General features: G+C 40.1%; 1 protein-coding gene across 1 annotated transcript in view; it reads right to left on the bottom strand.

Annotated features, from left to right (window-relative positions):
• The window catches only part of LOC124606241, a 473,911-nt gene that overhangs the window by 404,177 nt on the left and 42,579 nt on the right, over positions 1–27,155 (bottom strand). The gene's annotated exons all lie outside the window — the stretch shown is intronic.

Below are 27,155 nucleotides of genomic sequence, written 5' to 3'. Positions count from 1 at the left end.
TCTGATACAACGGTATGTTCAGGAGTGCGCCATGGAAATGTGGCAGGACCGCTGTTGTTCTCTGTATTCATAAATGATTTGGCGGACAGGATGGGCAGCAATCTGCGGTTGTTTGTTGATGATGCTGTGGTGTACGGTAAGGTGTCAAAGTTGAGTGACTGTAAGAAGATACAAGACAACTCAGACAAAATTTGTAGTGGGTGTTATGAAAGGCAGCTGGCTCTAAATTTGGAAAAATGTAAGATAATGCGGATGAGTAAGAAGTTCGGTTATAGTATTACTAGCGAACTGCTTGACAGAGTCAAGTCGTTTAAATATCTGGGCGTAACGTTGCAAAGCGATATGAAATGGAGCAAGCATGTCAGAACTGTGATAGTGAAGGCGAATGGTCGACTTCGATTTATTGGGAGACTTTTACGAAAGAGTGGTTCACCTATAAAGGAGATCGCATACAGGACGCTGGTATAACCTATTCCTGAGTACTGCTCTTTTCGAGAAACGCTGTTGAGAAAATTTAGAGAAGCGGTATTTGAAGCTGACTGCCGGACGATTATAAGCTGCCAACATACATTGCGGGAAAGTACCAGAGGATAATATAGAAATTAGGGCTCATACGGTGGCATATAGGCAATCGTTTTACCCTCGCTCTATTTGCGAGTGGAACAGGAAATAAAGTGACTAGTAGTGGTACAGGGTAACGTCCCCACGCAACATACGGTGGCTTATAGAGTATCTGTGTACGTGCAGTTGTAGGATGACGACGACGAGAGACTGGAGGTCTTCAGGCAAACAACCACGGTTTCTAAATTCCCATTACACACCTTGGAAACTTATTTTGGAGAACCAGTGCATGTTATTGCTAACAGGTACTTATTCATGTTCAGAAACGTGTCTTTTCGACTGTGACTCCGGTAAATACTATGTCTGTGACCCAATTAATGTACAACGAGTAGACTTTGACGAACTATGGCAATTTGGGGAGCCATCATATGACGGACATTTTTTATTTAATTGTCGTGGTCGCAAAGTTTTTGAGCAGAATTAGCGGTTTAGGTACACGATCGCCAACCTCAGAATCTGTCATTCTGATTCACTGCAACAAGCTGTTTCTGTATAGCAGATGAGAGATTTTGTAGAAGGCTATTGTCTATCGAAACCGGTAGTTCTGCTCGTAAACTCTGCGATTAAGACAACCACATAATATATTATGTTACTGAACCACACAGACATGTTACATGCTTATTGTCTCTTCTGGCATTGATGGACTGCACATTACACCAGTACTACAGGCGTTGGCGTTGGCCACTGTTACCGCAGTAGTTAATTAGTTAGAAATTAGGTTATTACAGCGTCACAGTAAATTTAACTCAGGAGATTGAAGAGCTAGGAGTACATTTGAACAGAATTAGCGGTTTAGGTATACGATCGCCAACCTCAGAATCTGTCATTCTGATTCACTGCAACAAGCTGTTTCTGTATAGCAGATGAGAGATTTTGTAGAAGGCTATTGTCTATCGAAACCGGTAGTTCTGCTCGTAAACTCTGCGATTAAGACAACCACATAATATATTATGTTACTGAACCACACAGACATGTTACTTGCTTATTGTCTCTTCTGGCATTGATGGACTGCACATTCCACCAGTACTACAGGCGTTGGCGTTGGCCACTGTTACCGCAGTAGTTAATTAGTTAGAAATTAGGTTATTCCAGTGTCATAGTAAATTTAACTCAGGAGATTGAAGAGCTAGGAGTACATTAGTTCACAGTGAATTTCCGAATATGAAGTCTTATTCAGACGCATATTTCCTTGGTTTCCATTACAAGCTCTCAATGTCTGTTACAGGAATTTCGCATGACTGTAAACGACCTATCTAGAAGTCTGCCTTTATGAATTTCATTCATAACTCTAATGCGTAAGTAACACGTTGAACAGAGCCGTAAAAACTTGTTAATCAACAATACTGGGCCAGGGATTAACTTTAGAGCAGCCAAGTTCGTCTTCGAGGCCATTGTCGCAAGCTTGTATCATGAGTGGATTTTTTTTCTTTTTATGGGTTGTGGTGAAACAAGAGCTGTGTCTTTAGAGAGTTATAGAGTCGAGTGAGTGTGCCAAATCTTACCCCAGTTTACTGATAATAGCGCCAAGTCACCACAAAGCGTCTGTGCGTAGCACACAAGTTTTGCACCATAATTTAAGAATTGAATTAAAAGTTAAAGTTGCTTTTCCAAGCTTTGATACCATGTGCTTTAATATATTAATTTGTAAACTTTCAAAACTCAGAATGATCAGATCAATATTTTCCCCTAAACACACCGTTTTAAGAAAACAAAGTTGCACTAACAACTGATCATAACGAGCAGATGTATGTCAGTATTAACTGGCACAAGTCTCAGAGTGATTAAAGAAATATTTTGGTGAGAATCCGCGTTTTTAAGAAAAATTGAAGGCGCTGAATATTAGACTTAGAAATATGAAAATTTGTATGAAGCTTCCGTTCAACATGTTGTTTGTTGTTGTTGTGGTCTTCAGTCCTGAGACTGGTATGATGCAGCTCTCCATGCTACTCTATCCTGTGCAAGCTTCTTCATCTCCCAGTACCTACTGCAACCTACATCCTTCTGAATCTGCTTAGTGTATTCATCTCTTGGTCTCCCTCTACGATTTTTAGCCTCCATACTGCCCTCCAGTACTAAATTGGTGATCCCTTGATGCCTCAAAACATGTCCTACCAACCGATCCCTTCTTCCAGTCAAGTTGTGCCACAAACATCTCTTCTCCTCAATCCTATTCAACACCTCCTCATTAGTTATGTGATCTACCCATCTAATCTTCAGCATTCTTCTGTAGCACCACATTTCGAAAGTTTCTATTCTCTTCTTATCTAAACTATTTATCGTCCATGTTTCACTTCCATACATGGCTACACTCCATACAAATACTTTCAGAAACGACTTCCTGACATTTAAATCTATACTCGATGTTAACAAATTTCTCTTCTTCAGAAACGCTTTCCTTGCCATTGCCAATCTACATTTTATATCCTCTCTACTTCGACCATCATCAGTTATTTTGTTCCCCAGATAGCAAAACTCCTTTACTACTTTAAGTGTTTCATTTCCTAATCTAATCCCCTCAGCATTACCCGACTTCATTCGACTACATTCCATTCTCCCCGTTTTGTTTTTGTTGATTTTCATCTTATATCCTCCCTTCAAGACACTATCCATTCCGTTCAACTGCTCTTCCAAGTCCTTTGCTGTCTCTGACAGAATTACAATGTCATCAGCGAACCTCAAGGTTTTTATTTCTTCTCCATGGATTTTATTACCTACTCCGAATTTTTCTTTTGTTTCCTTTATTGCTTGCTCAATATACAAATTGAATAACATCGGGGATAGACTATAACCCTGTCTCACTCCCTTCCCAACCACTGCTTCTCTTTCATACCCTTCGACTCTTATAACTGCCATCTGGTTTCTGTACAAATTGTAAATAGCCTTTCGCTCCCTGTATTTTACCCCTGCCACCTAAAGAATTTGAAAGAGAGTATTCCAATCAACAGTGTCAAAAGCATTCTCTAAGTCTACAAATGCTAGAAACGTAGGTTTGCCTTTCCTTAATCTTCCTTCTAAGATAATTCGTAGACTCAGTATTGCCTCACGTGTCCCAACATTTCTACGGAATCCAAACTGATCTTCCCTGAGGTCGGCTTCTATCAGTTTTTCCATTCGTCTGTAAAGAATTCGCATTATTATTTTGCAGCTGTGACTTATTAAACTGATAGTTCGGTAATTTTCACATCTGTCAACACCTGCTTTCTTTGGGATTGGAATTATTATATTCTTCTTGAAGTTTGAAGGTATTTCGCCTGTCTCACACATCTTACCAGATGGTAGAGTTTTGTCAGGACTGGCTTTCCCAAGGCCGTCAGTAGTTCTAATGGAATGTTGTCTACTCCCGGGGCCTTGTTTCGACTCAGGTCTTTCAGTGCTCTGTCAAACTCTTCACGCAGTATCATATCTCCCATTTCATCTTCATCTACATCCTCTACCATTTCCATAATATTGTCCGCAAGTACATCGCCCTTGTATAGACCCGCTATATACTCCTTCCACCTTCCTGCTTTCCCTTCTTTGCTTAGAACTGGGTTTCCATCTGAGCCCTTGATATTCATACAAGTGGTTCTCTTTTCTCCAAAGGTCTCTTTAATTTTCCTCTGGGCAGTATCTATCTTACTCCTAGTGAGATAAGCCTCTACATCCTTACATTTATCCTCTAGCCATCCCTGCTTAGCCAATTTGCACTTCCTGTCAATCTCATTTTTGAAACGTTTGTATTCCTTTTTGCCTGCTTCACTTACTGCGTTTTTATATTTTCTCCTTTCGTCAATTAAATTCAATATTTCTTCTGTTACCCGAGGATTTCTGTTAGCCCTCGTCCTTTTACCTACTTGATCCTCTGCTGCCCTCACTATTTCATCCCTCAAAGCTACCCATTCTTCTTCTACTGTATTTCTTTCCCTCATTCCTGCCATTTGTTCCCTTACGCTCTCCCTGAAACTCTGTACAACCTCTGGTTTAGTCAGTTTATCCAGGTCCCATCTCCTTAAATTCCCACGTTTTTGCAGTTTCTACAGTTCATAACCAATAGATTGTGGTCAGAGTCCACATCTGCCCCTGGAAATTTCTTACAAATTAAAACCTGGTTCCTAAATCTCTGTCTTACCATTATATAATCAATCTGATACCTTTTAGTATCTCCAGGCTTCTTCCATGTGTACAATCTTGTTTTATGATTCTTGAACCAAGTGTTAGCTATGATTAAGTTGTGCTCTGTGCAAAATTCTACCAGGCGGCTTCCTCTTTCATTTCTTACCCCCAATCCATATTCACCTACTACGTTTCCTTCTCTCCCTTTTCCTACAACCGAATTCCAGTCACCCATGACTATTACATTTTCGTCTCCCTTCACTATCTAAATAATTTCTTTTATTTCATCATACATTTCTTCAATTTCTTCGTCATCTGCAGAGCTATTTGGCATATAAACTTGTACTACTGTAGTAGGCGTGGGCTTCGTGTCTATCTTGGCCACAATAATGCGTTCACTATGCTGTTTGTAGTAGCTTACCCGCATTCCTATTTTTTTTATTCATTATTAAACCTACTCCTGCATTACCCCTATTTGACTTTGTATTTATAACCCTGTATTCAGCTGACCAGAAGTCTTGTTCCTCCTGCCATTGATTATGTAACCCCACTGAGATACCTATACTGGTTTTCGAGTAATTTGCAGAAAACTAAATTTATAACTAAAACGTCCTTATTTGTAGCGGACTAAGTATCTGTTATGTTAATGCTAGAAAGTTTTGATTACAGGACGTGATGAATCCTATGCAATAATAGAGCTATAACAAGTTTCGACGCCTGGATGTAAATAATAACAAACACAAGATCTCTTAAAGTTGTAGTTCAGAGGTCATGTTCTACTGTCAGTTCCGTTCTGAAAATTCCAGAAGGCAAAGTTTAAATGCAGCCGAGCTAAACCTTTTTCTGTGATTTTTACCAAATACATGCATACAAAAATTACGAAGATTCTAAATTAATACACAACAGTGTTATAAAATATTATGTGACCGAGAAGGCGGCCGTTTCGAGGCTGTTGCCGTGGGCGTAGGGCCGATGACAGCAGGTCATCCCTTGGCCGTCCGCTGCGCCACATATGTAAATACAGCTCGAGAGGCGGAAATGACACCTGGAGAATATCAGAAAAATCTAACGGCAACTCAGCACAGTGGAAAAGTGGTGCCGCCAAAACAAGCTATCATTCAACGCAGGAAAGACGACATCCGTCTATTTCACTAGAAAAAGAACTACTCTCCTAGAACGGCTACACCTGAATGCACAAGAATTGCCCTGGAGGAATGAAGTCAAGCATCTAGGTGTCACAATAGACAGGGAACTGAATTACCACCAGCACATCAACGAAAAAAAGTCTAAAGCGCTCAACCTTGCTAAAGCCCTATTTCCAATCTTTAAAAGCAAAAATATGTCACGAAACCAAAAGGACCCCCTACAAAACAACTGTCCTCCCCATCATGACCTACAGTTGCATATCATGGGTAACAGCTAGCAAAACCAAAAGGTATGAACTGCAGACAGTACAGAACAAAGTCCTTCGATGGATCCTAGACGCTCCCCTATGGACCAAAACTACAACCCTCCATGAAGCCCTGGAGATGGACACTGTCGAAACAACAATAAAAAAGTTTGCCACAACGGTCTGTAAAAAGCTGGATATATACAGAGACACCTGCAAAACATCGGAACAATCCAACCAAGAATATGGCACAAACAAAGAGTTCCACGAACCATCAGAGAGCCAGCAATCTATATTCGTGCCCATCAACAGCAAAAGAAACCTCGCTCGCTTAGAAAATCACCACCTAGGATAGGCTAAAACTCATGGTGATAAACCAGTTAGAATAGGCTTACTAAAAACCATATTAGATCAGTAAGATGTAGGATAAATTCATGGCATGGTAAAAACCTATTAGAATAGGCTAACCAAAAACCATATTAGATCAGTAAGATAAAGGATAAATTCATGATGTACAATCAAGTAAAATAGGATATCCACAAACACAAGCTACAAGTCTAGGACATCTAAGTAATTAATCTTAGATATAAGTCAAACCAAGTCAAACATTGGAATATTGACAACATCGCTAGAAAACGCATGAAGGAAGAAAAACCAAAGCCTGAATCCAATGAGGCACAGAATCCCACCAATGGCGGCGGATTGGCGAACTTTTAAGTTCGATAATTCACGATTCTGTTCCCAAAAGTTTAACTAAACGGTGCCACCACCACCACAGCAAAAAAAAAAAAAAAAAAAAAAAAAAAAAAAAAGAATGCCAGCCACTGTAGGATCCGCGTCAGTCAAACGCCAGAGTTAACGCTGCCTAGGATGACCTCAGAGACAGGCTGTTACTAAACGCATATTTTCAGTAATGGAAAGTGAACTCGCGAGGACTGTACACCGTCCTGGATCGCTTAGATTTCGCAGAAGTAACTGTTAGTGTGCCACCCGTAATGTTAACAAAATCCCCGTGTTAAGTGGTGACAATTATTTTCAACTTCTGTGGCGCCATTATTTTGTTTATCAGAAGTCAGGGCGAAAGATAGGAACTTACCGTAGAGGTCGCCTTTAAATTGCTTATAGTGCTGTGTAGGTTAGTGACATTTATTGTCAGTTTTAACGTAATGAATATTATAATGTTGAGCGTGTGTAACTTTACCAATTATAACTATCAGCTAGAACTCAAAATCTTCATCTATGATCATAGTCCTGATCCTACGGAACGAACAGAGAACAGAAACACTTCTTTCAGTGGGCTGGACGACAATGTGGACTTACAGACTGAGAGCTATGGTCAGTATGTTCTCTATCACTTTCTGGCTGACCACAGAAATAGTTTACAGGCTCTCGTAAAAGACGGCGAACAATATTCCAATATTTGCAGCAATTTAACAATATTCTAAGATTCCAAATATTTTCTCCTGTTACTTACGAATGATTATATATATTAATATAATTATAATTAGTAACCCACTGCCCCACAGGGTCATCAGTGTTTTGTGTGATTTTATGAGGTCCCCCAGGGCTTCCTCCACTGTGGATTCATGCTAAAAGCGGAAATAAACTCCCTAACAGTGTCTGCGATCATTGTGGATTTCTACGAACAAGTAATACAATTTAATGTATTACGAGGTTTGGACACTGTTCTCATCAAATCAAAACATAGAATTAAAAAAAAATGCAGTGTTAGCAGCGATAAAACGTATGCCTGATTGTTGAATTGCTGTCGATGACACTATCAGTGAATAATTGGCATTAACACATTATTTGCCCTACATCCGTATTCGTAACAAATCCTATATATGGTCATTAAACATTTTATGTTACCTATTATATTATGTCTTATTCGTCTGACCAGAAATCCTTACGTTGTTTCCTTTTCACTTTTCTGATTTCTACTATATATAAACAGTGTGGCTTTTCATTTTTATTTCCAGATTTTATAGATTCTCTATCACATTCATAACGCGATGTTCCAAATGTCAAACTTTTGTTGGTTTTATAGTATTTTTATCACGGTCAGTTTCCCTTGGCAAGTCTCGCCTCGAATATATGAATGGGGGACTAATGTTTTCTCGATGGACGATTACTTATGACGCTTTTTCAAATATGTCTATAGTGCAAAAGTTTGGCTTCTACATCGTCATATCATTGATCATTGCCGATTTTTTCACCTTTGGAGGTAGTTTCTCATCCCACGGACACGACGCTGCCCTGAATCTCTGTCTGCCCCTCCGCCCAATTTGATAATGCTGTTCATGGAATGACAGTGACTTCTTTTACCAGAACTCATCGGACTCCATTGGTGATAAGTAGTAACTGGTATCGAACATGGGCCCCAGAAACTTCAGATTTGTTGTCGAAGATGCTACTCATAGATCACTGTGATTTTTTCCCAATGTTTCTTTATTGTACTTAAGGTCTCCATTATGAATATCGGCCAGGGAGTCGTAGTGTTCAAAGGTCTTTGGTGCTCGAGGTAAAACTTGACTACATCTGAGAACGTCAACCGGTATTTAACAGCGGTACACCTTCAGCCAAACAATCCATTCACGTGTCTATTAAACAGTCAAGCGAGTGGGTCTCCAAAGCCGATGCATTGCCTCTGTACATAAGCCGACGACGTTGTAACGGTTCTTCTTCATTTTGAGACAATTTGTTTTTCGGAAGTTACTAAATAGTGTGCAATACTGCTGAAGGGTCCAGAAACAGGTTTCTCTAAATATTTCAAGCAGCACGAAGGGAAATATTGATATGGGTGTCACTAAGATCAGAGATAACCTATGTCGTTGGTAGAGATACCAGGGAGGCAAATTCAAACAGAACTCTTTCTTTTTTCAGTGAGCTCTCGTACTACTTTATCACAAAACGAGGTTGTAATGATTTGTTTTACACTATCCTGAACCGTGCAAGGATTTAGAATATTCATGTAGCAAAACAGAGTGAAGGACGACCAGTTACAACATCTCTAGGTGGGGGAAGTAGTGCGCGAAAGTGACACGAGAGTTGATCCTTATGGCAGAAGCAAGTAGATAGTTGCCACATATGGAAGGCCACCATCGTTTGAGGACAAGGGGTGGCACGGCTGTATCAACTAGATAACTGAAGACATCAGCTGAAGGAGGGGCGAGACGCCACCGCAAACAATGTATCGAGCTGCCGTCGTGGAGACTCCACCCAGAATTAAGGGCTAATTCAGCTCGCAGTACCTATGCTGTAAGGATTACATTGACAGTGCAGAGGGCTACCGTTTGCTGTATCACATAGACGAAGGGAGATCTTGTAAGACCTTCGAAATATGAAAGACTTGTTGGAAGAACGTTTTTACCAATTGATCCTAAAGCTGTAGCGATGTGTTAGAATTTCATTTACGCAAGGTACCATGTTTGCTAAGAAAACATCATTCGTGAAAGACACTTGGACCTATGAGTTATTACACTACTGGCCATTAAAAGTGCTGCACCAATAAGAAATGCAGATCATAAACGGGTACTCATTGGACAAATATATTATACTAGAACTGACATGTGATTACATAATAATGCAATTTGGGTGCATAGATCCTGAGAAATCAGTACCCAGAACAACCACCTCTGGCCGTAATAACGGCCTTGATACGCCTGGGCATTGAGACAAACAGAGCTTGGATGGAGTGTACAGGTACAGCTGCCCATGCAGCTTCAACAGGATACCACAGTTCATCAAGAGTAGTGACTGGCGTATTGTGACGAGCCAGTTGCTGGGCCACCATTGACCAGACGTTTCTAATTGGTGAGACATTTGGAGAATGTGCTGGCCAGTGCAGCAGTCGAACATTTACAGGGCCTTCAACATGTGGTCGTGTATTATCTTGCTGAAATGTAGGGTTTCGTAGAGATCGAATGAAGGGTAGAGCCACGGTTCGTAACACATCTACAATGTAACGTCTACTGTTCAAAGTGCCGTCAATGCTAACAAGAGGTGACCGAGACGTGTAACCAATGGCACCCCATACCATCACGCTGGGTGATACGCCAGTATGGTGATGACGAAAACACGCTTCCAATGTGCGTTCACCGCGATGTTGCCAAACACAGATGCGACCATCATGATGCTGTAAACAGAACCTGGATTCATCCGAAAAAATGACGTTTTACCACTTGTGCACCCAGGTTCGTCGTTGAGTACACCACCGCAGGCGCTCCTGTCTGTGATGTAGCGTCAAGGGTAGCCGCAGCCACGGTCTCCGAGCTGCTAGTCCATGCTTCTGCAAATGTCGTCGAACTGTTCGTGCAGATAGTTGTTGCCTTGCAAACGTCCCCATCTGTTGACTCAGGGATCGAGACGTGGCTGCACGATCCGTTACAGCCATGCGGATAAGATGCCTGTCATCTCGACTGCCAGTGATACGAGGCCGTTGGGATCGAGCACGGCGTTCCGTATTACCCTCCTGAACCCACCGATTCCATATTCTGCTAACAGTTATTGGATCTCGACCAACGCGAGCACCAATGTCGCGATACGATAAACCGCAATCGCGATAGTCTAGAATCCGACCTTTATCAAAGTCGGAAACGTGATGGTACGCATTTCTCCTCCTTACACAAAGCATCACAACAACGTTTCACCAGGCAACGCCGATCAACTGCTGTTTGTGTATAAGAAATCGGTTGGAAACTTTCCTCATGTCAGCACGCTGTAGGTGTCGCCACCGGTGCCAACCTTGTGTGAATGCTCTGAAAAGTTAATCATTTGAATATCACAGCATCTTCTTCCTGTCAGTTAAATTTCGCATCTGTAGCACGTCATCTTCGTGGTGTAGCAATTTTAATGGCCAGTAGTGTACATCCCTAAGTCACTTTCTGCTGGAGAATCTAAGGGGGGTGGGGGGTGGGGGGACGATATCAGAGCAGGCAGGGAGCTGTATGGCATCATCTCGCTGAACGTAGCGCTATGCTAAGATCCAAAGAAGAGCGGCGCGTTGCGTCACAGGGTTATTTGGTAACCGTGATAGCGTTACGGAGATGTTTAACAAACTCAAGTGGCAGACTCTGCAAGAGAGGCGCTCTGCATCGCGGTGTAGCTTGCTCGCCAGGTTTCGAGAGGGTGCGTTTCTGGATGACGTATCGAATATATTGCTTCCCCCTACTTATACCTCCCGAGGAGATCACGAATGTAAAATTAGAGAGATTCGATCGCGCACGGAGGCTTTCAGACAGTCGTTCTTCCCGCGAACCATGCGCGACTGGAACAGGAAAGGGAGGTAATGACAGTGGCACGTAAAGTGCCCTCCGCCACACACCGTTGGGTGGCTTGCGGAGTATAAATGTAGATGTAGATGTATGCGGACACGTCAACCGATTTTCCAACTGCAGAAAAATGTGAAAAACGTTATTTGAAACAACAGACTTAACTTCCTCAATTACTTTTTTTTTTTATTAACTCTGTCACTGTTGTAACGTTTTGTCCGAACATCCTTAATAATAATTGTTTCGTCACTAACATTTCAGTAAAAATTTTTATCTTTTAACTTGATTATGTTTCTGTTGGGCTCGACTTTTTCCATGAAATTAAGAACAGACATTCAGCGCTGTTGGGCAAAGCAGGGTTGATTAATGTGGTGTAGCAAAAGCAGTAATATTTTACTCGTACTTTGCAACGTGTCAGTGCTGCGCATCATTACTCCAAGTGCGTTCGCAGCATCTACATGCATACTCTGCAAATCACATTTAAGTGTCTGGCAGAGGGTTTATAGAACCACCTTCACAAATCTCTCTTATATCGATGTCGTACGGTGCGCGGAAAGAACGAACATCTATATCTTTCCGTAGGCGCTCTGATTTCCCTTAATTTATCTTGGTGATCGTTTCCCCCTATGTAGGTTGATGTCAAAGAAGTATTTTCGCATTCTGAGGAGAAAGTTGGTGATTGGAATTTCGTGAGAAGATTTCGCCGCAACGAAAAACGTCTTTGTTTTAATGATGTACACCCCAAATCCTGTATCATTTCAGTGTCGTTCCCTCTCCTGTTTCGCGATAATTCAGAACGTGCCGTCTTTCAACTTTTCCGATGTACTCCGTCAGTCCTATCTGGTAAGGATTCCACACCGCGCAACAGTATTGTGAAAGAGGACGGTCAAGCGTAGTGTAGGCAGTCTCCTTAGTAGATCTGTTACATTTTCTAAGTGTCCTGCCAATAAAACGTAGTCTTTTTAGCCTTCCCCACAACATTTTCTATGTGTTCCTTCCAATTTAAGTTGTTCTTAATTGTAATACCTAGGTATTTAGTTGAATTTACGGCCTTTAGAAACTGAAAGTGATACAGGAGCGACGGTTGCCAGCCTACAGCCGACAGTGGGAGCCCGTTTCAGCAGTGATGTTTACGACCTATAAAGAGGACAGCTTTTCGGTGATGAATGACTAACGGACGAAAAATCGGATGAAAATGTTCCTCATGCTAATATCTTAGCTTTTCGGACGGGGAATCACAATATTACTGAAGATAACACGAAAGCGATGTGTGTTAGCCGAAAACTTGTTGCGATCTGTGTAAAAAGACATTATTTGCGATAACTAGCACTTGATGCACTACAGGGTCACGATTTAAGTATCCCAAAGTCACACGCAGCTACGGGGGGAGGAAGGACTCGACTTTGTTCGCCATTGTCGACAATGGACTGTCGCTGATTGGTGCGACAGTTTTCTTTTGGGGTCACGGTTTCTTTTAAATAGGGTAGATTGACGTCGGAGTGTCTAGCGACAGAAACGTAAGAACTAACACTGTGTCGCAACGGGAGAAGCACGGACGCAAGACAGTATGAGCACCATTATTGAAATTTCCGGAAACGTACTGAATGTAATTCTGAGGACTAGACATTAATGCCTAGACATTAAGCTGCATTTGGATTGTATTTATACATGATTTCACATGTAGCCATGTTCAATGCCTCATGAGACTTTGCGCTCGGACTTAAGGATACTTACAATTTATTTTGTGAACATGGATGTGGTGAAACCATTTGATATTCCTGTTAGCCCTGTTTTTTATGGTTGATTATTTTATTACGTTTTCAAGCAAATATTGTAATTTATCTTTAATCTTAATAACCGCTTCTTCCACATGAAGCACTCGGCCGCGAGCCGTATTACTCACTGCGTCATAGCGTATCTAGCACCTACACCTTGAGTCACATTTGGATTGCATCTTTTCTCTGCATCTCAATCAATTTGTGTCTTTACACTTACGATCAGTTGATTCCTTATTCTATATCATCCATAATGTAAGTAGGCTGTTACGTTTTCTTATTGGCAACGTTACGTAGTGCTCTGTATTATGTAAGTAGGCTGCTTATGTTTTCTTATTGGCAACGTTCCGTAGCTCTCTGTATGAAAATCACTGGCTGTGCTGTGTGCAGTCTGTGGCTAGTTTGCATTGTTGTCTGCCATTGTAGCGTTGGGCAGCGGCAGCTGGATGTGAAAAGCGCGTAGCGTTGCGCAGTTGGAGGTGAGCCGCCAGCAGTGGTGGATGTGGGCAGAGAAATGGCGGAGTTTTGAAATTTGTAAGACTGGATGTCATGAACTGCTATGTGTATTATGATTTTTCAACACCATTAAGGTAAATACATTGTTTGTTCTCTATTAAAATCTTTCATTTGCTAACTATGCCTATCAGTAGTTAGTGCCTTCCGTAGTTCGAATCTTTTATTTAGCTGGCAGTAGTGGCGCTCGCTGTATTGCAGTAGTTCGAGTAACGAAGATTTTTGTGAGGTAAGTGATTTGTGAAAGGTATAGGTTAATGTTAGTCAGGGCCATTCTTTTGTAGGGATTTTTCAAAGTCAGATTGCGTTGCGCTAAAAATATTGTGTGTCAGTTTTAAGCACAGTCTTGTATAATTTTTCAAAGGGGACGTTTCATATGGCGACTCTGCCAGGATACCTCACTGGAATCTTCTGATTTTTTCTTGTAGTTTGTGTAATTAGTGTAGCTTTTGTTTATTGCTAGCACGTAATTATAGAGAGAATTTCCTTTGTAGTTGTAGTTTTTCATTGTCGTACACAGTTGTGGCATGCATGTAGATTTGCACCAAGTATTTCGCAGCTGCGCTTGCAATTAACTAGATATTATTTTCAACGCTATGTTAATGTGTTTTGTTATTTTGCTCTTCAAATTGTGCTTTTCTGTGTTGTCGTGTGAAATATTGTGACAATAATGGCGTGTGAAAAACGTAATACTAGGCTTCAAAGTAAACTGAGAAATGACAGTGAAGACGAAAGCAGTGTGTTAGCGCCGCAGAGTAATGAATTAACTAATGTTGAAAGTAGTAATTTGGTAATTGTGCATAGGGAAATGGAGTGGGCTGCAAACAATGGTGTAGGCAGTGAAACAATTAGTGAACAGGGAAGCATTATCGATCGATCGGTCGGCAACAGCTCGGCTCAGGAATCCGAAATGACAGAACACAATATTGCAAATACTGTAGACTCAGGTTTTGGGTCCTCACCGTTTTCTCAAATGAGTCAAGACACATTTTCTGCTTGTCAAAACGTGAATGTTGCCGGTGAAAATGCACTGCCAAAAAGCATAGAGAAACACATTCCAGACACTAATACATTATTATTGCAATTAATGCAACAAATGGAACAAAATCAGAGACAAACACAGCAAAAGCTTCAAAAGTTAGACACAATGGAACAACACCAGAGACAAACACAGCAAAAGTTAGACACAATGGAACAAAATCTTCAAAAGTTAGACACAATGGAACAAAATGTTCGGAAGTTAGACACCACACACTTGAACAAACACATGAAGATTTAACTACTGAGTTACATAACATTGAATCGAAATGCCTAAAAGTCTGTAATGACGTATAAACACAAATTTGTGAGCATTTCCAACCTATTTTTTCGCGTCATGAAAATGCATTACAGAATCACGAAGCAGCCATAAAAGAACTCCAAGTTATTGTTCATGAAAATCATGAGACCTTGCAAGCCAAAATTGACTCAGTTGCATCTACCGATTTGGTTACACAACTTGCAAAAACTCAGGAAAACTTAAAGGACACAGTAGATACGATCTCAACACAAATGGACACTCTGAAACTTGGTTCAGAAAAACACACAGAAGAAAGAATTTCACTATCGGATAAAGCAGCCGAACTTTCAGACAGTTCACTAACTTATCTACAAAGGTAGTTGATGATCTGAATGACACAAGACCTGTAGCCATCACTGACACAGAAGAGTATGAACAAATTAAGAAATTCAAACAGAATGAGAATCAAATTAATACGCAACACAAAAGAGAAAACCGGGAAGTACAAGATCAGTTGGCACAAGTAATACAAAAATTACATATTTCAGAGGACACTCGCGCTCCAGTATGGAAAGAGGGACATAGAAATACGGAACAACCACAAAATAATAACTCTGGACACTTCGGAAATTATGAAAGAAATTGGCAAGGTACACCGAATTTTGAGATGGAACCGCCAAAACGAAGTAACAATGACCGAAATGCGACTTGCTAACATGATGATTTTGACTATAAGCTGTTCATTACTACACGTAAATTCAAAACATTTAAGAATTCCGGCAACGACATTCATCCACAAGCGTGGCTTCATCAGTTCACTCATTGTTTTCCTCCCAACTGGTCATTGGAGCACAGATTAGAATTTATGTGTGGCAATTTAGAGAATGAACCAGCTTTAAGAATGCGATCGGTCATTCACGATTGTCACAGTGAAGAAGAATTTTATCATGCCTTCCTCTCAGCATATTGGTCTCAAGCTACACAAGACCGAGTAAAACATAGCATCATAATGATGAACCATTTCCAACAATCTGAATTTTCCTGTCTTGTGAAATATTTCTAAGACATGTTGCACAAGAATCAGTACCTATCAAACCCATACAGCCCCTCAGAACTCATCCGCATTTGCTTAATCAAATTACTTGAACATTTACGACATATTGTTTTGGCAGGACGTTGCAAAGACGACATTGAATCTTCTCAGGGACTCTTACAAGAATTAGAAATTGACACTGACAATCGCGGAACGCGAAAACAGGAACACAACAATTACAGGTCACATCCGTCGCAATTCCGCGATGAAAGAAATAATAACTGGACACGACAAGGCTATTTTCACAACACATATCATGACCAAAACAGACACCACCCGTATGACAACCATTGCCAGAGTAGTAATAATTACAGGGAAAGATCACCTCTCCGCGGTAGTGACTATCACAGAGACAATCAGAGAAACAGACAATTTGGGAACCAAAATAATTATTATCAAGAGAGACAGAATAACTTTAGACGCAACGGTCCAGCGTGCAGTTACGATTCAGGGAGAAATTCTCCACCACGTGACCGACGAGAAAGAAACTATGGAATCTAACGACAAGACGACAGACGATATGATCGAAACGACAGACCTGAATTGAATCAGAACTGGCGGGATTCAAACAGAGCAGGGCCCTCTCGACAAGGTGAATTTGTAGAAGTTAGGTCTCCAAATCCCAATAACGACGCGCGCCAACAAAGAGACAATAGGCAATGAATCATACCGCTGGCAGCCACAAAACGTACGTATGAAACTGACGACGCTGCTGCCGTAGCTAGTAATTACGTAAAAATGGAAGACATTAGGGACATCTTACTCCAGGAACACGACGTAAAACAGAACAACATTGCATATCCTGTGATTCACATTACAGTAAATGACGTAAAATTTACGGCAGCACTTGACTCTGGCAGTCCCATTTCAGTAATTAGTGAAACAGCCTTTTGCAAATGTAACAAATCGAACGATTGCCCTACACTTCCGTTACGTAAGATTAAATTACAAGGTTCAATCTTTGGAAAAAGTGTAGATGTACACCAACAAACCAACTTAGAATTCTTTTGTCAAAGCCACAGCTTCTCTATGAACTTTCTTATTGTTCCATTATTGTCGACGGAAATTATACTGGGAGTAGACTTTTTGAATGAATACAAAGCAATCTTAAACTTTCACGATGCTGAAATAAATTTAGAGAAAGAAGGTAAGTCAATAGCTTTGAAATTTGAAGATTGGCTCTCAAACCATGACGAGGAAATTAATCGGCTTTACCTTCTGTTAGACAACAGTTTGGAATTTTCTATGGAACTAGACACTAATAATCACTCTGCAAGTACTGACAGGGATGATATGTACGGCATATTTGAAACTAATGAGTTAATTCAGAATAAAATTCAAACAATTGACAATTGTAATGACAGTGATAGGCAGGACCTTTTTGACATTTTACAAGCACATTCCACAGTTTTTACTCACTAAACAGGAACAATCAAGGGATTTCAACACCAATTTCGTGTTCGTGAGCATACTAAATTTTGTGTTAGACCATACGTAATTCCAGCACATTATAGGGACCGTGTTAGAACAGAAATACAATCTATGGTTGACGAGGGCATTATTGAGCCTGCAGTAAGCTCATACAACAATCCATTACATGTTGTTGAGAAGAAAAATGGATCGATCAGGCTTGTCTTAGATTCGAGACAAATCAGTACTATCATTATTCCTGAAACAGACAGGCCGCAAATGTTGGAAGAACTTCTTCAAAATTTTAATGGTGTAAAAGTGTTGTCTTCCATTGATCCCAGATCCAGCTTTTACCAGATCGAACTTCATCCAGAATGTAGAAAATACACAGCTTTCCTTTGTTTCGGCGTTTGTTATCAGTTTCGGAAACTTCCTTTTGGTTTGATCATTTCTTCGGCAGCATTCATTCGCGGGCTAAATTCCATATTACCTGAGTTCCTAAAACGTCACATCACCTTAAATGTGGACGATATTCTAATAGCAGAAGCTTCATGGGAACAACATAATCGGATCCTCAACAGTTTGTTACGTATTTTTGCAGAATCTGGAATTACAGTTAACTTGGAAATGGCTGAATTCGGTAGGTCAAAAGTGAAGTTTTTGGGACATATTATTTCTTCTGAAGGCATTCAGCCGGATCCTGAAAAGTTAGAAGCAATCAGAGCCATTCCAGTTCCATCCACTAAAAGACAAGTCCGCAGTTTTCTAGGTCCCGTAAATTTTTACCGTCGTTTTCTGAATATGCAAATTCTAGTTACACCAAAACTTTGTTCTCTCACTGGAAAAAATACTATTTGGAACTGGGACGAACAAGCACAGTTGGAATTCAATTCTTTGAAAGAATCGCTACTTAACGCGCCAATACTAGCTCATCCAGATCTGTCACAAGATTTCTGCCTTAGCACGGATTCTTCTAAAGTCGGTCTTGGTGCCCATTTATTTCAAGAAGCCATAGAAAATGACACTACTGTTCAGAAAACCATTGCTTTTGCTAGCTGAGTGCTAACAAAATCTGAAAAAAATTATTCCGTTACTCAATTAGAAGCTTTAGCTATCGTTTGGGCATTTAACAAATTCCGTTTCTTTGTTTCTGGTAAGCACGTAAAAGTGTACAGTGATCATCGTGCATTACAATTTCTCATGTCTTCAAAATTAAATCATGACAGGTTAAAACGTTGGGCACTGTTTCTGCAAGAATTCCACTTCACAATAGTCTACATTCCCGGCAAGGAGAACATTGTTGCGGACGCACTGTCACGCGCACCGGCTGGGCTTGAGAAAAGTAACACAGAAGGCAACCTCGAGAAAAATTTCAGTATTCTTTACATTCAGAAAGTCGCCTTTGAAAACTTCATCACCACATCTTTAAAGGACATTGCTCATGAACAAGATAAAGATCCGACTTGGAAAGACACATACTCAGATTCGGCATTATTACCTGGTTAGAAACAACATACTCTTCAAATGCTGCACTGTTGATGACAAGCTATGGGTACTTAGCATTCCAGACGATTTTGTTAATAAGCTCATTTGGTACATTCATTTCAGCTACGCACATTTTGGTCCAAGAAAATGCATATTCTTCGAACGACTTGTTATTTTAACAATATGGAAAAGAGAATTCGAAGAGTCTTGCCTATTTGTAAACTTTGTCAAAAGGCGAAACCATCTACTATCTCACATCGTGCTCCGTTGTTTCCTATTATTCCTTCTAAATTTAAAGAATTTGCTGCTGTTGATCTCTTGGGACCGCTTGTCAGAACATCTAATGGATTTTCGTACGTTCTAGTCGCTGTTGAACTTACTTCAAAATTTGTTTCTTTCACTCCGTTACGTAAAGCCACTGGACGGTCTGTATCCAACGCCTTTGTTAAAAATTTCTTACGTGAAGTTGGACACGTTAGTAATGTCATTTCAGAGAACGGACCGCAATTCAGATCTGTTGTTTGGTCACGCATGCTTCGGAAATATAAAATCAAACCTGTGTTTATTTCATTGTACTCACCACATTGTAACCCGTCTGAACGGATTATGAAAGAAATCAATAAGCTTTGCAGACTTTATTGTCACAGAAAGCATCAGCATTGGGACAGATATTTACACTTATTTCAAAATGTGCTGAATGAAATGCCTCATGACTCCACTGCTTTACCACCTACTCTTGTACTGAAGAATGAAGAACCACCGAACAGAATCAGAGAGCTTATACCTTTCCCGAATACATGTAAACTTCGACACAAAGACATAATTGATTTGGCTCTTAAAAATATAAAATCTGCATAAGACAAAAGGGGAAAACTACACGGTAAAGCAAATGCAAAGAAATTATATATTGGTCAGAAAGTTCTCATTAAAGCTCATTCATTATCACATAAGAAGAAACACTTGAGTCACAAATTCTTTCTAGTTTACAATGGACCTTACAGAATCCGACGTATACCACATGATAATTGCGTTGAAATTGAAACTCTGCATACTGGGAAGAGTAAAGGATTGCACCACATTTCACATGTAAAACCGTTTATTGAAAGATAATCTGCTTTTTAACTTTGTCTTTGCCATATAACTTTTCACGTTACATTACTAGTATGCTTGTCAGACTTAGAGTCTGTTAACATGCAACAATGTTTGAAGTTAAATATCCAGTCAAGAACCAAGAGAACTTATTGAAACAGAAATTACGAATGCATTGTTATAGTGAACAGACGTCACTGTGTTATTGTGTGTGTACATTTTTGTTTGTTAGTTGCACGATTACGTAACGACTATAAGGCTTACATACTTAGAACATATACTGGTACTGCTAATGAGATTTTAATGCAACATTTTGGTTTGCTTGAAAATACATTCTGGATTTAAAGTACTTTCTGTGAGATACCAGACGACACAGTGGTTAGTTTATGTGACAACTAGACGGTTTTATCACGACGCTACTAATGAGTGACAATTTACAATGTTGCTTTTGCGGTGTTTCTGTTTTATATCTGCACAGTTTTTCTGGATTATTCTGGAAAGTAAAACATGTTTTAGTAGTAACTTTTGTGGTATAGCAACAATGAGACAGCCTTTTTCATGGCACAACAATACGTTACTGTGCGGTACTTTCTTCATCACGCCAATAAGCATAATAACTACGATATCTATACGCAAAGCATTTCACTTTTGTTTATCATGAGGTAAGTACATTGACTTCTGCAGAACTTAGCTTTCGGAGGATGATAACTACGACACTTCCACAGAGACTATGTTGCAACAAGACGCACAATTCAGCGCCACAGTACACGTATTTGAGTGATTAATTTTATACTTAAAACATGTATCTTTAAAGATTTTTGAATTACAAAGAAAGTTTTGCGTGATACATTTCATTCCATTGCTGTAATCTGTAACACCTGAGGGTATAATTACATTAATCCTCAGGGGGGTACACGCTTACTTTGTGTACCATGTGTGTGGCAAGCACAAGGAGCCCTAGCTAATATGGTATTTGCTTATACAACTTTACACATCGGTACCATATTTCTCCAACACAGAATTACACAGCTACCTGATTATTTAACAGAGAAACAAACATTTTTTTACTACATCAGTGACACATGTTTACGCAATTACACAGTTGGGTAACTTCACTCTTATGAAATTGTATTTTGTCTGTGCTTTGTGAATTGTTCATATTTTTTCGGACCCATTGTGATATTATGAGAGCTTTGAATGATATATTTGGTATGGGATCACGATTTTTAAAGTACGTTTGAGGCAGATGACACTTTTGACATGAGCAGAGAATTTTTTTGAGGTTTTGAAATTATTGGAGGAAGCTACGACGATTTTGAGAGTTGACTGAGGTGTTATGATGTTATTATTACGATGGCTATGTGTATTATGCTGTTGCGGTATGTTCATGATCAATAAGCTGATGCTATATGAGTTATTTGAGTATGATACGTATCTGTTATGATGAAATATTGAAGAAGTGTCGACGAATAAGGTAAGGAATAATGAGTAGTGGTTAGGGACTCTGGTTTGTGAAAAAGGTTGTTGGAAACCAAGAATCGTACTTTAAGAGTTATGAAATGTATGTAAATGCATGAATGTATTACAATGCCGCCGAAAATTTTTTGGACTCTGTTATATCAATAGGATTTTGTTTCTACAGATTTGTAATGCAAATTCTTGACCTGTGAAATATTTTTATGTGAGACTGTCACTGTAGCGGAAACCACTGTTGTAAATATTTCCGTAAGAAAGTTAAGTGACCACCTGCACGTAATGCGTCGTGGGCAGCTGCACGGCAGTCGCCTGGAAAAAAGCCACTAGTGTGTGCCTTTCAGAGGCACAGGTGGAAAAAAAAGAGGCCTATCCTCGCTATTGACATTTCTTTGTAGAAAGCATCGCAAATACGACACGCTCAAACTTGAAAACGTATGATTATACTGTGGAGCTTTTAATTTATGATATTTACTAAAATGCCTAATGAAATGATGAGAAACATTTTACATCTATTGCCTTTCTAGTTGAGAGTTTGCTCATTTTGTTTAATATCAAGTTTCTAGCTGCAGCAGCATTGGTTAAAATAAAATTTAATAGATGTACTACTATAAATATTTTATGCCTACAGAACCAGTCAATTATAAATTTATTATCTACTTCCAAGAAAATGAGGGCACATAAATAGACATTTCCCTTCACAGGAATTGCATAAATAATTTTTTTACGATTTGGTAACTTATCTGCTAGCGTAAGTTCTCATGATGCATCACCCTAGTGTTAAGATGTGACATAGGTATTAAACATGGCCATTTTTACTGTAATATTTTTTCTGCTTGAGCTATGTCATGTTTAGATATAAGTTATTGCATTTGCTGCTGCTGTTTGCCAGGCATAGTGCTACTGAATTTGACTTTGTATTACGCTGAACCCTGTCTATCCTTTTGTATTATTCCGCTATGTGTTTATGTATCCTTGTGTGTTTGTCTTTTTCCTGTCTTTATGTGTTTAGCTAATAAAATTTATGTTGTAGAATTTTTCAAATACTATGTTGTTTTCTTTGTAAAGATGTTTAGACATTATTTATTCTGTTTTGTTTTAATGCTCATGTGTGAAGTTGATGTTTCAAAAGTTATTCTGATCTTTTATGTATGAACTTATGTCATAATTCCTGTAACACTGATGTATATGTTATTTCGATTCTTTTGTAAAGCATGTACTACAAATGTTATCTGTATTGTTATGTTCTTTAATGATGTATTTTGTACCTTTGTAATTGTATTCTTATGTTATAAAATTGTAATTGACACCAGTTCATCAAATTAAGTAACTTGTAAGTTCCATTTCACTGCACACGTTTCTGTTGGTCATAGTATATGGACAATATGTGAGAAGTAGGGACTGTTAGTGTTTGCATGTGTATTAATAATTCAGCAAAGGACTGGATAACAACATTGCTGGTTCTAAGGACAATTCCAAAAACTTTGTGAGTGCACAAGTGGTGGTTATGGACTTGCTATATTGTCAGCAAGACTCTTCGATGGTGATTGTGCACCTGCACAGTCGCAGCAGATGGCTGCTGGCCATCTCTACAAGGACTACAGTGGGTCTGCATCTTTGATGACCCACTAATACCATTATTTCTACAAGGACTACAGTGGGTCTACACCTTTGCTGACTCACCAATACCATTATTTCTACATGGACTACAGTGGGTCTACACCTTTGCTGACTCACCAGTACCATTATTTCTACAAGGACTGCAGTGGGTATGCACCTCTGGTGGCCCACCAATACCACAATCTCTACCAGGACAACAGTGGGTCTGCACCTCTGGTGGCCCACCAATACCGTAATCTCTACCAGGACTACAGTGGGTCTGCTCTGTGATGACCTACCTACCAATATTCTTCAAAACTTCGACTGGCTCTGCTGTGGGTTTGCTCTGTTGTGACCCATTACCTGTCAGCATGTCAAGAGTCAGCATTGTCTTTCTGTCAGAAGGACAACACCACTTCTTCAAGACTGCATGGAAATCCACTACTTCCATGCGCATTTTCTTCTACTGCTCAGATTTTGAGAAAAACACTGCTATTTTACTGTGATGGATGATCAGGCATGTCTTTATGGACAGTGAGAAAATTTTAGCTTTTGACCAACATTGTATCAATAAGTGTGTGCATTTGATTTCTTTGTTATTGTAATTGTGAAAAAATTTTTATGAAATATGTATTGGCCAGTGCCCAAAAAAAAATTGTAAAATTTTTTGTGGGAAGCATGGGGGCTATGTAAGTAGGCTGTTTATGTTTTCTTATTGGCAACGTTACGTAGCGCTCTGTATTATGCAAGTAGGCTGTTTATGTTTTCTTATTGGCAACGTTCCGTAGCGCTCTGTATGAAAATCACTGGCTGTGCTGTGTGCAGTCTGTGGCTAGTTTGCATTGTTATCTGCCATTGTAGTGTTGGGCAGCGATAGCTGGATGTGAAAAGCGCGTAGCGTTGCGCAGTTGGAGGTGAGCCGCCAGCAGTGGTGGATGTGGGCAGAGAAATGGCGGAGTTTTGAAATTTGTAAGACTGGATGTCATGAACTGCTATGTATATTATGATTTTTCAACACCATTAAGGTAAATACATTGTTTGTTCTCTATTAAAATCTTTCATTTGCTAACTATGCCTATCAGTAGTTAGTGCCTTCCGTAGTTTGAATCTTTTATTTAGCTGGCAGTAGTGGCGCTCGCTGTATTGCAGTAGTTCGAGTAACGACGATTTTTGTGAGGTAAGTGATTTGTGAAAGGTATAGGTTAATGTTAGTCAGGGCCATTCTTTTGTAGGGATTTTTCAAAGTCAGATTGCGTTGCGCTAAAAATATTATGTGTCAGTTTTAAGCACAGCCTTGTATAATTTTTCAAAGGGGACGTTTCAATAAGGATAAGAATACTTATGATTGTAATTAATATCTGATGGATTTATTCTGCTACTTCTGTGTTTATTCTATTACCTGCTGTGTTTCGTAATACTGATGACATATACTAACGAAAAAAAATCACGACATCAAAAAATAATTGTAGAGTAATTATGTTTTGGGAATAAATTTGTCTAGCTAACATATCTAATTGATTAACATTGCAAGATCACAGGTTAATGTAAACTCGAGGTAATTCATTGGAAGTGTGAAATACTTGTACTATAACAATCGGCGTAACCACCAGAATGTTGAATTCAATCACGCAAACGCGCCTGCATTGTGTTGTACAGGTGTCGGATGTCAGTTTGTGCGACGGATTTCCATATCTGATGCAATTGATCTGTTAATGCTGTTAATGCGGTTAATGCTGGTTGTAAGTGACCCTGGAGTTGCCGTCCGAGGATGTCCCATATGTGCTGCATTGGAAACAGATCTGGTGATGGAGCAGACAAAGTCAATATGTAGACACTTTCTAGAGCTTGTTGGGTTAAAACAGCTGTATGTGGATAAGCGTTATTCCGTTCTTTTTTTTTCCTAAATCACTTGTCTTCTGACTGGTTTGATGCAGCCCTCCACGAATTCCTCTCCTCTGCCAACCTCTTCATCTCATAATAGTACTTGCAATACTTGCAACCTACGTCCTCAGTTATATGCTGGATACATACTAATCTCTGTCTTCCTCTACAGTTTTTACATTCTGCAGCTCCATTTAGTACTATGGAAGATAATCCCCGAAGTCTTACAGATGTCCTGCCATCCTGTCCCTTCTTCTTGTCTATCCTTTCCACATACAGGGTGTTACAAAAAGGTAAGGCCAAACTTTCAGGAAACATTATTCACACACAAATAAAGAAAAGATGTTATGTGGACATGTGTCCGGAAACGCTTAATTTCCATGTTAGAGCTCCTTTTATTACTTCTCTTCAAATCACGTTAATCATGGAATGGAAACACACAGCAACAGAACGTACCAGCGTGATTTCAAACACTTTGTTACAGAAAATGTTCAAAATGTCCTCCGTTAGCGAGGATACATGCATCCACCGTCCGTCGCATGGAATCCCTGATGCGCTGATGCAGCCCTGGAGTATGGCGTATTGTAACACAGCCGTCCACAATACGAGCACGAAGAGTCTCTACATTTGGTACCGGGGTTACGTAGACAAGAGCTTTTAAATGCCCCCATAAATGAAAGTCAAGAGGGTTGAGGTCAGGAGAGCGTGGAGGCCATGGAATTGGTCCACATATACCAATCCATCGGTTACCGAATCTGTTGTTGAGATGCGTACGAACACTTCGACTGAAATGTGCAGGAGCTCCATCGTGCATGAACCACATGTTGTGTCGTACTTGTAAAGGCACATGTTCTAGCAGCACAGGTAGAGTATCCCGTATGAAATCATGATAACGTGCTCCATTGGGCGTAGGTGGAAGAACATGGGGCCCAATCAAGACATCACCAACAATGCCTGTCCAAACGTTCACAGAAATCTGTGTTGATGACGTGATTGCACAATTGCGTGTGGATTCTCGTCAGTCCACACATGCTGATTGTGAAAATTTACAATTTGATCACGTTGGAATGAAGCCTCATCAGTAAGGAGAGCATTTGCACTGAAATGAGGATTGACACATTGTTGGATGAACCATTCGCAGAAGTGTACCCGTGGAGGCCAATCAGCTGCTGATAGTGCCTGCACACGCTGTACATGGTACGGAAACAACTGGTTCTCCCGTAGCACTCTCCATACAGAGACGTGGTCAACGTTACCTTGTACAGCAGCAACTTCTCTGACGCTGACATTAGGGTTATCGTCAACTGCACGAAGAATTGCCTCGTCCATTGCAGGTGTCCTCGTCGTTCTAGGTCTTCCCCAGTCGCGAGTCACAGGCTCGAATGTTCCGTGCTCCCTAAGACGCCGATCAATTGCTTCGAACGTCTTCCTGTCGGGACACCTTCGCTCTGGAAATCTGTCTCGATACAAACGTACCGCGCCACGGTTATTGCCCCGTGCTAATCCATACATCAAATGGGCATCTGCCAACTCCGCATTTGTAAACATTGCACTGACTGCAAAGCCACGTTCGTGATGAAACTAACCTGTTGATGCTACGTACTGATGTTCTTGATGCTAGTACTGTAGAGCTAGAGCAATGAGTCGAATGCCAACACAAGCAGCGAAGTCAACATTGCCTTCCTTCAATTGGGCCAACTGGCGGTGAATCGAGGAAGTACAGTACATACTGACGAAACTAAAATGAGCTCTAACATGGAAATTAAGCGTTTCCGGACACATGTCCACATAACATCTTTTCTTTATTTGTGTGTGAGGAATGTTTCCTGGAAGTTTGGCCGTACCTTTTTGTAACACCCTGTATTCTTTTCCTCCCCCCAATTCTGTGCAGAACCGCCTCATTCCTTACTTCATCAGCCCACCTAATTTTCAACATTCGTCTGTAGCACCACATCTCAAATGCTTCGATTCTCTTCTGTTCCAGTTTTCCCACAGTCCATGTTCCACCGCCATACAATGCTGTACTCCAGACGTACATTCTCAGAAATTTCTTCCTCAAACTAAGGCCGATATTTGATATTAGCAGACTTCTCTTGACCAGGAATGCCCTTCCCCCAGTGCTAGTCTGCTTTTTATGCCCACGTTGATCCGTCCGTCATCGGTTATTTTGCTGCCTAGGTAGCTG

This window comes from Schistocerca americana, chromosome 3 (genome assembly GCF_021461395.2).
Source record: "Schistocerca americana isolate TAMUIC-IGC-003095 chromosome 3, iqSchAmer2.1, whole genome shotgun sequence".
Classification (NCBI taxonomy): Eukaryota; Metazoa; Arthropoda; class Insecta; order Orthoptera; family Acrididae; genus Schistocerca; species Schistocerca americana.
Note: the sequence above shows the minus strand (reverse complement) of the source record. Positions and strands in the feature narration are given on the sequence as shown.